Genomic DNA, 14,274 nt, shown 5'->3' on the forward strand with positions numbered 1-14,274 from the left:
GATATATATATATATATATATATCTATATCTATATGTATCTATATATATTATACATATAGTATATATATATATATATTATATATATATATATATATTCTATATATATATTTTTTTTTTTTTTTTTTTTTTTTTAAATCACTTATAAGAGATTTGGTTTTACCTTACCACTAAATGCATATCTGTCATCAGTTCTCTTCAATGCTCTTCTGCCTAGTCTATTTACGTCTTCTATTCGTTGATCGATGTTCCTCATTATTATCTCTTCACTTCTCACTTATTTTTGCTTCGTAAATAGCTACAAGGATATGACCTACAGAATTCAGTATCCCGACTCCTAAGGATACGAGTATTATAGGTCTCGCTTCTGCCGCCATCTTCACCTACATCTAGGATTACTCCATTTATGTCCTATTTTGGCATTTCTGTTTCCTTCCAAAACACTTCTCCCAACCGTCCCCCCACGCTCGCCCCCACCTCAATAAATCCCAAGCTGCTGGTATACTCCGTGTCTCTGTATATTTTTCCTGCCACTTATAATTCAAGAACCTTCTCTAAACAAGTGCGAGCCCATTTAGAAGGAAGGATCCTAGCTGCTTCTTGAGCAAATTCATTATTATTTTTGTTGCTCCTTTTCCTGGGTTTGTAATCTCAGCTCTTTTCATTAACTATATATATATATAATAAAAAGGAGCCCATTAAAATGGCAAAATATAGAGAGAAAATACTATGTTTCAGAGACTGCTGTCTCTCTCTTCAGGTAGATGAATGAGAAAAGTTACAGAAAAGGTGGTATTTATACCAAGAGATCCATCCACAGGTAAGCCAATTTAGGTCACTCCCACTGATAATCCTTCTTTAATCCTCTTAAGCGTTGGTTGAATGAAAACTTTATCAATGGCATCTGAATCCCATGCACCCTTTGAGATGTTCATTACCTGACTCTGTTTGATCAAGGCCGATTTTATCATCTGACTCTTGTACAGACAGTCGCTGCTATAAATTGTATGTGACAAATTCCAGTTTATTTAGTGGTTATGTTCATTTATATGGTTAAAAATAGTCAAGTTCTGTTGTCAATACCAAACAGCGGTCTCCGAAATATGGTATTTTCTCTCCATATTTTGCCGTTTTTATGTAACATTTTTACCAGTCACACACACACAGATATATATATTATATATATATATATATATATATATCTATATAGTATAGTAATATTTATAATATATATATTATATTATATATCATTTAATACTTTCATTTGATTTTACTATCTCCAGGTCTATTTTTGCCTTCATTTCCCCTAATTGCATTGGAAGTTTCTTGACGTAAAAATACGTGCTGAGAACTTTAAATGAGTGAACATGGAAGTAGTTTTACACACACACACACACACACACACACGTGCAAGCTTTAACAATTACAGTAGCACTGAAATGGTAGGCCTACTAGCCTATATATCATCAACCTGAGTATTGAAGCAGATATGCCGAATCCCATAATTTCCCAGTCCTTTTTCTCCACTACTTTCTTTGTGAACGTTTAATCAGAGATAACAATAATCTCATTTATTCAAACACCGAGCGAATCAGTAACCCACGCTGTCCAGAAATCGCAGACCTTGAGGAAACTCAGTGCGAAGCCCAGCGTAAATGGGTACCTACGTAAGACTTCCTTTTATGTAAGTCGACCGTGAAACGCTACAGTTATATCACGTCCGACTATTGTATACGCTGAGCACAGGTAACGCTCCTTATAACCTCGGCCTGTGAAGTGGCCTATTCAGCGCCAAAGTGCGTCTTCTTGCTGAAGTCTTATTGGAAACGAAGGTCTGTACTTACTGACCTACATCTAAAACTTTTTTATGTATTCTTCTGCGGTGTAGTGTAATGGCAAATTGTTAGTTATACTATGAGGAATTACCTTTCAATTTACGAACACTATATTCTTTAGAAGCTTGAATTTCGAGTCTATGGTCTCTGCGGTTGTTTCATGTGAATAGGGTTCATCTTCCTAATAAATTAGTTTTAATCTTAGTACATTTCTTCAACTATTTTGATATACTACAACTCCATATTTTAGATGTGTGACTTTTTAAACATGCATGCCACTGAAGGCTCAAAAGGGGAAATACCCTGTTATAATCATAGTTGTCCAAATTATACCTCAAATGGGAATATTACATTGTAAACAAAATGCATTTATCGCTTCATTAGTACCCTGTCACATGTTGCTATATTCATATCCGTCTTCAGTACAGTTTATCTGTCAACTATCTTAGAAATGACTTTAATCATAAGCAAATAAATAAATTTTTTTTTTGCTATAGATTCCGAAATAAGTAGTTTGGTTTCAAAAGAGCTGGGACAGGAAATATCCTTTTCCTTTATGTACTACAGGAATGGAATGGTTAAACCTTTGCTCTTATAAAGAAATGAGTCCGTTTGTATTTTCAGATTCTAAACCACAAATAACACATAGATGTCACATTTACTTACCCTAGAAAGAATTATTTATGATAAACTCATTTATCTTTGATAAGAGTCTAACCATTGTATTACAAGAGAATGGGATAAACCTAGAAGGAAAGGGGACGAATGAGGTTGGATCTTTAAAATATTTTGGAACAGATTTCCAGCACACGTTCTCTTGAGCTGGAATTTAATGTACAACTGAAAGAAAAAAAACTATTATCAAATAATGGGCTGGGTAGATCAAATTTGGGGATCAAATAGAATAAAATTACATAAGAAGTTCAATTTTACATAAGTCTAATGCGATCAACATGATATGCAGACATTTTCATGGTATGACTATGAAACTATATTTCTGTAAGATTTTTTCAGTATGAGAATAATGCTTTTAGAAGAACATTAGCATTCACATGAAAATACAGTGTTAGAAATGATCCCATAAGGAAAATTAAGCAAGTTCCGTATGTAAATAAAATAATGATGAAAGAGAAATCTCTGGTGAAGGAAAAAGTGACGTAGGCATCCTGACTTCCACGACAGATGTCTCAATCCTAACGAACAGAGCAATCGAATAATGAGAGAGGAAATGGAGCATAGGAATGAGACCAGGGTCTTTTTAAATGGTGCTGATAAGCAGACTAACTACAATTTTTCGGAACAAGAAACTTCATTTTGACGTTTTCACTCCAGTGGGTTTACTCGTCGAATAGATCACTTTTTAGACCTCTTAATGTAGCATGAAACAGAGAAGAATGAATGTTGACCGAGCAGTTTCAGTTATCACAACAATAAGTTTTTCTTTTTCCTTTTTTCTATTTTCGAGGATTGTGTACTCATCCGGTACTGTTGTGATAACGAGAAATGCCTATGGCACTTTACGAATCGTGAAATTTCGCCACTCACGTCTTTTCTTTACATTTTCTTGCTCAACTATCAACTAATTCCCAGCATTTCGCCTCAAGGCTCTCACCGTGACCCAAGTAGGTCTGGGTCTTCCAACTATTGTGGTGCCCACATGACCCCAGCTGAAACTACCACGTACGTCCATTTCATCTTTATCTCACCTACACCTGGAATCTCTGTCATTTCCCCGTAATGCCATCTTATCCTAATATATTCTTTTTAAAACTCTATTATCATAATTGATGAATTCTTTAGCTATAATTTCAACTTCATCCCATAATGCAAATCCTTACAGTACAAAACGTGGAAGACTTATGTATAATTCTTCTTTCGTAAATTATCTCAAACCCTTTGATTTCCTCAGCTTTTATTCAGCTTGCCCATCTATTGATTTGCCACTTTTGGTGATTCGCTAACTTTTAACTCTCGAGATCCTGTCTTGGATATCATTCCGTAAATATTTTGAAGGTTCAACGTCATCAGTATTGTCATTTCATCACTTTGGGTACACTCTCTCCTCATTACTTCCGTTTTTCTTATATTTATTTTGAGTCCCATTTGTGTAATATGTATTAAGCAAGAGTTGTGAATCCGGAAGCGTTCCGCTAATTAATCAAGTATCATGTGCTCGTTAGTCTGTCAAGTTTTTAACGTAACTATATAGTATAATATATATATATATATATATATATATATACTGTATATATATATATATATATATATATATATATATATATATACTATATATATAGTATATATATATATATATATATATATATTACGTTAAAAACTTGACAGACTAACAAGCACATTATATATATATATATATATATATATAATATATATATAATATTAATATATATCATATATATATATATATATATATATAATATTTATATATATATATACATATATATGTGTGTGTGTATGTGTGTGTATGTGTGTGTGTGTGTGCGTGTGTGAGCTGCATGTTGGCATCAGCTATTTTGACTTTAAGATGTCTTTTACAGATGTTTCGTATTTTCTTAATATCGTATTATTGTAATGTGAGAATGGTAGGCTTATTAACTATTTCAGACAAAATTTAGAAAATTACGATACTTAAACCTCAATTATAAACATACCTCAATGAAGCGATCATTACCTACTTCGGTCGTTATGAAGTGGACACGCCCCTTTTTATTTCATACTTTGTTGACCTTACATGAGACCGTGAAAAGCAAGTTGTTTCATCACCTTTAGAATGAGTCTATTCTAATTAATGAGTTGATAGTGTCTGAGATTAAAAAAAAAATTATTGATCACTCACATTCAGTATTAAGCCGAGGGAATTTCTTGAATGGGAAAGGTGTAAAAAAAAAAAAAAAAAGGAAAAAAGGGTTGACTGCGTCATTGTGTTGGCAGCCTTGTCTAGTGTACCTTGAAAGGGAGAAATGAGATTGGCAAACCTGGCTATAGGAAAACAAACCTCTTCTTTGGTCCCTTGACTCCTTTCAGTCACAACCAATGTCGTCTAGCAAAACAGTGTGAAGTTGCTCGTTAAGTCCAACGCCGTTGTGAAAGCAAAGTAGTCGTTTCATGTGAGTGTATCGTGCTTGTTGATGCGGTTGTGAAGCGTGTGGCATGTGTCTGACACACATACACACTCAGACTCACGTTACATACCAAGGGTCGGGTTACACGAAGAAGGTGTAGGGGAGGAGGACAGCGGAGGTGATCAAGGGGGGGTCATGGCATGGCTTTATTGTGGGGTGGTGGCGATCTTTTGGCTTCACAGGGCTTCTTCAGAGACCCCCCCTCCCTGTCCCAAGTGTTCTCCCTCCCATTACTCCCTCGTATGCTCCCCCTCTCATTCCTCCACCCCTCCTCCTCTTAGGCTAGACTGTCTACACTGCTCATCCTTCTTCTTCTCCTCCTCTGCTTACCTCAGTATCAAATAAACAGTGACTTAGCCGAGTGTGACTTTACCTTGCTCATGTGCCTCCCAGGCTACCTGTAAGATAACCCGTTGTCTAACCTATTGCCTGAACTAGCAATTCTGGATCTCATTATCTGGCTATATATAATGTAAGAACCTTTAACATTAATTTTTCCCTTTAGAGTAGCCTATAGGATAAGGTGTAGTACACCTCAGCTAAGAGTATTTTATAGATTACTGCAGGGGCTACTAGTATTCTGGATGTTGTAATCAGGTTACCTACCTATAGGCTACATCACGTAAGAACTTTTTAAAATTAATTTTTCCCTTCAGAATATTCATACATGATAAACTGTACACCTCTGCCATAGGGGAATGGCGTAGATGCTGTTTTATACCAGTGTCAAAAAGCATTCTTAATCCTGCATAAGTGTGCACTAAATATCCTAGAGTACAAGTAGCATTTGAACATTTTGTTCACCCATTGATAAAGTCCTGTAAGTGGCAGACAGGATGCTGTGAGAAAGTGCTTTACATTGGATGCAGGCTATACTAGCCTAGGGTAAATCTCGACTAGATATTTCAGGGACAATTATTGATCCCATGTCAAGTCAGTATGGAATTCTGGGTTGTCTAGTCATGATTACTCAATGCAAAATTTCGGGGAAATGTAATACTATTGTTGTTGATTATCAAAATAGTTAAGAGCCATTCTCAGTGTATTATTGACAACTTTTATTAGTATTTGTTGCTATTAAAAAATGAATTGGTCTTTCCCTAGCTTTTTTGAGGAAATGTGGAACAATTGAAACTTGTTTATGTACAATACAGGCTTAGTAAAAAGATATACATATAGTTTCATTTCCTATAAAGTCACAATTGAATTTTGGTTTTCTGAGGTTTTCCCATGTGTCTTAAATCAGACATTTTTATAGAAATATTGTACTTCCTTAGCATGTTGACACTCCTCCTCCACATTTGTTTGGAAGACCTCAGTATGAAGCTTTTTTTTTTTTTTTTTTTTTTTTTTTTTTTTTTTTTTTTTATAAGAAAAATTAAAAGTAAATGAAATGTACAAATGTTCATCATATGAACACAGCCTAATGCAACATAACGTAGGACACTAGTTCTTGCTTGACAAGTGCCTTCTCCCTCACCTAACCAATCTTAGGGTGCCATGAATAATAGAGAGTAGTAAAGGGATGTGTCCAAATCTAACCTTCCCTAATCTTATCCCATGTAAGATTTTTTTCATTCTACCTACTTGCAAGTTGAGACCTAGGGCACCATGAAATAGCCTATATGGTAATAGTACATGCAGAGATAGGTGTCCCCCTCCCCACACCTTGAATGTTATAAAAGCTATGTAACATACCCATGCCAGTATTTGCCATCTTACAAGTAGATATTGAGAAATGTAGGGTGAATGATGAGATGATAGAATATTACTGACCAAAAGTAAAGTTGAAATTGTTCAAAACATCAAGTACGTACTATAAAAAGTCCATATTCTACAGTGGGTTTTGATTACGTATTGGCAGCTTTGTAAATTTCACTCGGATATATTAAACCCCATGATGTAACTGCATGTCAGAATCATCATTATGCTATTTATAACTAATGCACAAAAATTGCAAAACCTGACTTTTATTAATTTCTAAATGGTGATTGCATTTTTGTCATTTTCATAAGTGATGTAATATATTCCTAGCAGAATAGTACTAATAATATTTAGTATACAAGAATTTGCTAACAATGAGGGATGGACTGCCAGGATCAGTTGGATGTGAGTCTCCAAGTCTTACTGGTCCCTGGTATAAGGTTAGTTTGAAATTCACATTACTGTGGAACAGTCTGTCAGACTTCATGGTCACCACTCTTCTCAGAAGAGGGGTGACTGAAATAAATGTAAAAATAACGAGAATCATATGACAGCTCGTATCAGTTTTTAGAATGAAGTTCACCTCTCTATTATTATAGCTGTAATTCTCATGTCAGGTGGGAGGACAATAGAGCATGAAAGCTTAAAAGTTAATATGTTTGTTGAGTTTTAACTGTCTATTGACCCATCCCTTTCGGGTGGTTCAAGTGTGTACTGTTTGCTATTCAGTTTTTTTCTGTCATTGACCCACAAGGATGTATTGAGTGTTGTGCACGTTGTATCATTTATGATTACATTGTTTTAAAGATTTTGGGATTTGGCTTATCTTGGTTGTCATTACTAGTAATATAGGATGTCCTCCAAAGAGAATGAAGACAAATTGTTTTGTATCTGTAAGGTAAGAGGGCGTATACCTGGCTTGACCCTGTAGCCTCGTAATGATGTCAGTGCACCTCATGTGGTGCATTGTAGGCATTACTTAAGGGTCTTTGCAGCATCCCTTCAGCCCCTAGCTGAAAACCCCTTTCATTCCTTTTACTACCTCCATTCATACTCTTTCTAATTATGACAATCCACCCTCTCTAATGGTTGTTTCATAGTTCAACGGTGAGGTTTTCCTCCTGTTACGCCTTTCAAACCTTTTTACTGTCAGTTGCCCTTTCAGAGTTGAATGATTTAATAGGTCCCAGCACTTGGCTTATGGCTTAAATTCTACATTCTGTTTATTCAATTCTGTACCCGGCTTGACTTTTCAGTTTATTATGTCCGCGATGTATGTGATAAATACGGTATGATCAGTGTGTTGTTTAGTCAGATGAAGGAATGGTTCCAACACTTGTCACTGGTAACTCCATGGTTGCTACACAGGGAATGGTTCCAAAATTTTCTGTCTCAGCTGATAGACTTCCTAGATCCTTCCCACCAAGGAGGGTTCTTCTTATGCACCCTGGAAGCATGAGACTTCACCAGAAACTCCCCATTGTTCAATGGACCATGTGGAGAGACTTGATTGTCTTTAGCAAACAAGATTCTCCCAAGGGGTGGAGATGATCAGTCATTAATTCCAGAATGCAATTGATTAATGCACTGTAAGAGAGACTATGGTCAGTCTTTAGCACTTGGTGCTTATCCAAGAGGATTTCCTGCATCCATACCTCTATAGTAACCTAATAAAGTTGTTTACTCATTTATGTGACGCTAAAGGGTTAGCTGTTAATGGTGTTAAGGGATATTGCCTCATGATAGCATCCATATTAAGACATTCTGGTCTGAATCTCTGCTAACCTGGACATTAATGAAGACTTCAGTTCCTTAATTCTAGATTCCTCAATCTCCAATTAAACCACTCTGCTGAGACTTAATGTAATGTTGAAGTGTTCATGTTTCCATTCTGGCCCATAACCCATAATGGACAAATATCCCCATATGAGTAACAAGTAACAGGTTTTTAGTGATGGACGGGTTACCTCCTGTTGAGTATCAATATTACGCACCATTGATTTGGAGAAATTTACTAAAGGCAACTTATAGACTGGCTCAGCTCGCTAATTCTAGGCGGCTCATGATTTAGCTGCGTACTTGAGTTCAAGGGGCCATGTACTGCCTCTCTCTCTCACATGATGTCTTTTTACATACATTTGCTCAAATATACCCAGTGGTTGCTGTTGAATTTAGCTCTTATCTTTTATGACAGTATGTCAGTTATAATTGTAATTTTGCAGAGAAAAGTGCAAAGAAATTTTAGAAAAAACATGTATAATCCATAAAAGTTATTGCATCTTCGATCTCTGTATGTAAATTCATGTAAATATTTTACAACAAACCTATGCATGCTCAGAATTTGTTACTGATTTTAGTTCTTGTTATGATATTGTGTTAGTTGTAATTACAATTTTACAAAATAAGATAAAATTTATTACATTAGAATAAACATTTAGTATAACTTGGTAAAATTTACGATTGTCTTGTAAAAGATGTCCCACAAGGGGTTGTGAATACAGTGAACCTCCGTATTTGCGGACTCCGGATTCACCGACTCAAGTATTCGCCAACTCCGGATTTGTGGACTTAAGTATTCTCGGATTTCTCTCTGCATCATATACTACCCCCCTTATTTGCAGAAAATTTGCCTATTTGCAGTATTTCTCTGAGGAATATCCACATTCCTTTTTTTTTTTTTCATCATAAAATGCACTTTTTGTGATCAAACTAGTATTAACATTTTTATTGGGTTTTTCTTGAGTTTTAATTAGCAAAAGTCTGGTACCCGTCCCCTGTGAATGCAGGAGGAACACTAGTCTTTTTCAGCTTCTCGTGAAAGGTAGGGAGAATTTTTAAAAAATTTTGTTCTTACACCTTGTGCATTTGTACATCTTCCTCTTTCCATTGATGTGTTTTTAACCTCAAAGTTTGGCAGGTCTGGGATGCTGCATATGTTTTTTTAGCCTGGCTCTTAAGGGTTAAACTCTGCCTTCTTAAAAGATTTGATGATTGTTCCTGCAATATTGGCATTAATTCCCAAAGAACAGTCCTTCCTTTTTTGCCTTCTTCAAGGCTAAGAATGAATACTATTAAGTCTCTGTTCTTCCTAATTTTTTGTGTGTGCATCCCCAGTCTGTCATCCTTGGTAACAGATGTTTAAAATCCTCTCAATGTCTAGTCACTGCAGTCTCTTAATGGCAAAGGACTAGGGACCTCAGTGTTCTATATCAGATTGACTTACCTATGGCAAAAAATGTCATGGCACCTCTATTTGACAGCCTAGTCAAGGAAGCACACACTAATCTAGACCCCACTTTCTTACTAATCCAGAAGGTAAGCTTGAGTGTTGTCAATGCAGCCTCAGTGGAGGTGCAACTTATATATTTGCTTTGCACTATTTGCAAGATGTAGAGATTCAGTAGGAATCACGCAGAGCATTTCCATCCCTTATTACGACAGGGGAACGCCTATCCTAAATTATTAGTCTTGCTATTCTCTTGGCTTTCCTATTTACTCAAGAAATTTTCTGGGAAGTATGATAGTTAAGAGCCTTCATTTATTTACGTAGTCTTTGCTCTGTTGGCCTAGGCACAAGCCCTATGTTCACTTTCATCAAAATGTGAGTGATATCCCTTGCAAGGAGCCTCTGGAATCTTTCAGAGGTCCTTGCAGCTTAATGAATTGATGAATTCTAATCATAAGGTTAGGAGTATCATATACCTGGTGAAATTTGGTTTCCTTGGAGGTTATGATTATTTGTCCTTGCACCCTTTTCCCACCTCCTTTTTTTTCAATGTGGGAATTAACTATCATAATAGAGAGGTAAGATTCATTGTGAAAATATAATTTATAATGAAATTTATTTGTTAAGTACTTACCTTTCAATTATGTGTCACTCCCCTAACCTCCCCACTCATATAGATGGAGAAAAAGCTGGATGGTAAACAATAGGCACTTGTATCACCCAAAAGGGAAAGTTTTTAATTCATATAACTGAGGCTTAGGTGCTCCTGGACGCTGCAATGTTTTCCATACATGGTTAATGACTGTTGGTTCTGATCAAAATACAGTAGTATCTCGAGATACGAAAGGCTCTACTTACGAAAAACTCGAAATACGAAAGCCAACACGAAAAATTTTACTGCTCTACATACGAAAAGCTTTCAAGATACGAAAGGTTGTTGCTGTAAAGTCCCGAGCTTCGCCCGGACCACCAAGAACAATTTTAAAACTTCCGCGCCGCCAACTGAGTAAACTCGCCACCATCCTCCCACTCCCATTGGTTCCTGATGCTAGTCACCCCATAAGGTCCTGCTCTCCTATTGGTCAGCATCTACCCCTTGTGCTTTAAGTATTCTATTGGTAAAAGGATGCTGTAAATTGAAAAACTTATTCATGCAATACATTTAATAAAAAAAAAAATATTAGGTAAAGATAGAATAAAGAATAGAAATGAATGGTTATTATACTAGTAGTTTCAGTAGTTGAAGAGAGATAATGAAAATTTATGGCTTACTGTGTAAAGTGATTGCTTGTCGATCGTTCGATACTCGTAAGTGCTGGATGTAAACAGACTTTTGGAAGCTTTTTTTTTTGTTTGTTTATTATAGTTAATGGTTACTTAATAATTATTTGAAATGAGTACATGCAATACATTTAATAAAAAATTGTGAATTAGATATCATAAACTATAAAATAAATCAGACTGCCAACAAATACGTATTTTTTAGAATTATTCTTCTGTTTTATTATTACGTTACGTATGTTTCATTATAGCTGTCAGTAACTCGGTATCTCCATGAGGTAAAGATAGAATAAAGAATAGAAATGAATGGTTATTATACTGTTTGGTAGTTTCATTAGTTGAAGAGAGATACTAATGACAATTTATGGCTTACTGTGTGCTAGGAAAAATGATTGCTTGGCGCTCGTTCGATACTCGTAAGACGGGTAAGAGCTGAATGTAAACAATCGATTGGAAGGTTTGTTTTTTGTTTGTTTGTGTATTATAGTTAATGATTAATTAATAATTATTTGAAATGAGTACATACTGATTATTTATACATTTTATTGGCATATTCTAAGGTTTTAGCTCTTAGGTTTAAATGCCAGAATCATAGACTAGGCTACAGTAGCAACTGCTAACATAGGCTAGGCTTATTGCTAAGGGACATATGCTAAAGTCCTAATATATGCAGTAAAAATGGGGTTGAACATTACATGCAGTTGAATATTACTCAAGTATGTACAGTATTTTGCCTTTTTGGAGTCATATTTCTTCTGTCGGATCGGCGTTGTAACCCTAGAACATGTGTTTTAGGCCTGGAAATATAATTTACTGGGGTGTTTTTGGAGGGCTTGGAACGGATTAGCCATTTTACATGTAAAATGTGTTCCAAGATACGAAAAACTCATAATACGAAGGCCACCTCGGAACGGATTAATTTCGAATCTCGAGGTACCACTGTACCTGAGATCCAGTAGAAAGCTGACCTTGTGAAATTAGATAAATGTATTGCTAGTCAATCAACAGTACCTGGATCACTTGAGGACCTAATAATGTGAGCAACCATTTGTCTTCTGTGACTAGAATCATATTCAGTGCTTAGGAAACTTTTCTTCATTGCTTTCTAGGGAAATAAAGTCTGTAATAATTGGCCTGCTTTGAAAATTTTTATTTTGGTCATTTACCTGGGGATTGCCATTAGTATATAATGAATGAAGTATGGACTATCTTATATAAATATATGTATAGACAACATAGAAATATAAATGAACTGCTTAGAAGAGTGAAAGGTCATAGGCATGAATATTTTTTCATTAGTCATGAGGAAGCTCTTAACCCTTAAGAGCCAGGCTAAAAAATTATATGCAGCACCTCAAAGTGGGCAAACTTTGAGGTCAGCCAATTTAAGAACAAAAAACATCAATGGAAATAGGAATACATGCAAATGCACATCGTGTAAGGAAAAAAATTCTAAAAAATTTTCCCTACCTTCCAAAAGAAGTTGAAAATGACTACAGGCAGTCCCTGGTTATTGGTGGACTCAGTCATTGGCTGTCTGGTTTTATGGCACTTTTCTAGTGCCATAAAATCGGCGATTTATGGCGCCATAACGGGCCAAGTTCTGGTTACACTAATAGAGTTATGGCACCATAACATACCTAACAGAGGCGCCATAAGTGTGCTTATGGCACTGATAACCAGTTATCGATGCTATAAGTGCCATTATGGCACAATAAATCATCGAGTTTCGGTTAATAGCGGTTTTCGCTTATCGGCACACCCCTGGGAACGGAACCCCTACAGATAACTGGAGACTGCCTGTATTTAGAACCCCTTGTGTGGCCTCTTTTACAAGACACTCACAAATTTGACCATACATGTTTTTCCTAATTAATTTTATTGTGTTTTGTTAAATTATAATTACAGCTCGCAAAATATCATAACAGATAAGAACTAAAATCAGTAACAAAATTCCAAGTATATTTGCCATAATATAATTACGTAATTTACTGAGATAAGAAATGCAGTAACTTTTATCAGTTATACATGTTTTTTCTAGTATTTCTGTGCACTTTTCATGACAAAATTACAATTATAAATGACATAGCAACCCCTGGATATATTTATGAGCAAATAGTATATAAAAAGATATGTGAGAGAGAGAAAGACACTACATGCCCCCTTGAAGTCAAGTACACTACTGACTTATGAGACGCCTAGAGTTGGTGAGCTAAGCTAGTCTAAAAGTTGCCATTGTGTAGTAAATTTATAGGCTATTGAAGTAATGGAACCTCTTTCTGGCCGATTTCTCCAAATCAATGAAGCATAGTATTTGCTATATGTACATACTGACCAGGAGGTAATCCGTCCACCACTCAAAACTTGTTATTGTTACTCAAATGAGGGTATCTGTCCATTAAGGGTTTATGCAAGCTACTGTGTGAACAGTACTGTCGACCTCAAAATAAAGGCAATACTAAAGGATACCCTAGCTACTAGTATGGGCTATAAGTACAGCAAGAGTGGATGCATATTATTAGATTCATTGTGTTTACACACAAAGTAGTGGGTGCCATTGAGTCTGGAGACATAAATGTTGCAAAATGTTAATCATTATTTCCTGCAAAAACAGATAATAAGCCCTATTTGCTAAGGCACAAAGGTGGATATGTTGGTATGTATATCAAACCTCAAATGAATTTCAGGTATGGAAGATGAGTGATGTCAAGAGGGGCTTGTGTGATCCTATTTAAAAGGAAATACATATTGATGTGTGCCTGTGCCCCAAGGACATGTAAGGTGCTGAAAGTCCTAGAATACCGATGATCTTGCTTATAAATCTCCATCCCATGTTTATATTAAAAGTGAAAGAATACTAATTGTCTTTTCAAACAGAGACCTATACAGATTGGGATATCCTCCTTGGATGTGCTAAAATGTAAAGCTTTGTGAAAGTTGTGTTGCTCCAGAGCATGGAATTTTTACATCTGCCCCAAGTTAGTTATATATTAGAGCTTCCAATTAGTTATATTTTATTATAGTAGGGAGCTGTAACTAACTCTTTCCTGCTTTTAGCAAGAATAGAGGAACTGGTAGAGCATACTTATC

General features: G+C 35.7%; 1 protein-coding gene across 1 annotated transcript in view; it reads left to right on the forward strand.

Annotated features, from left to right (window-relative positions):
* Positions 1–4,811: 4,811 nt before the first annotated feature.
* LOC135217916 (uncharacterized) overlaps positions 4,812–14,274 on the forward strand; it is a gene marked incomplete in the record, with an annotated part of 536,838 nt that continues 527,375 nt past the window's right edge. The window contains 1 exon segment of the mRNA XM_064254001.1: positions 4,812–4,958.

Source organism: Macrobrachium nipponense, chromosome 9, assembly GCF_015104395.2.
Source record: "Macrobrachium nipponense isolate FS-2020 chromosome 9, ASM1510439v2, whole genome shotgun sequence".
NCBI lineage: Eukaryota > Metazoa > Arthropoda > Malacostraca > Decapoda > Palaemonidae > Macrobrachium > Macrobrachium nipponense.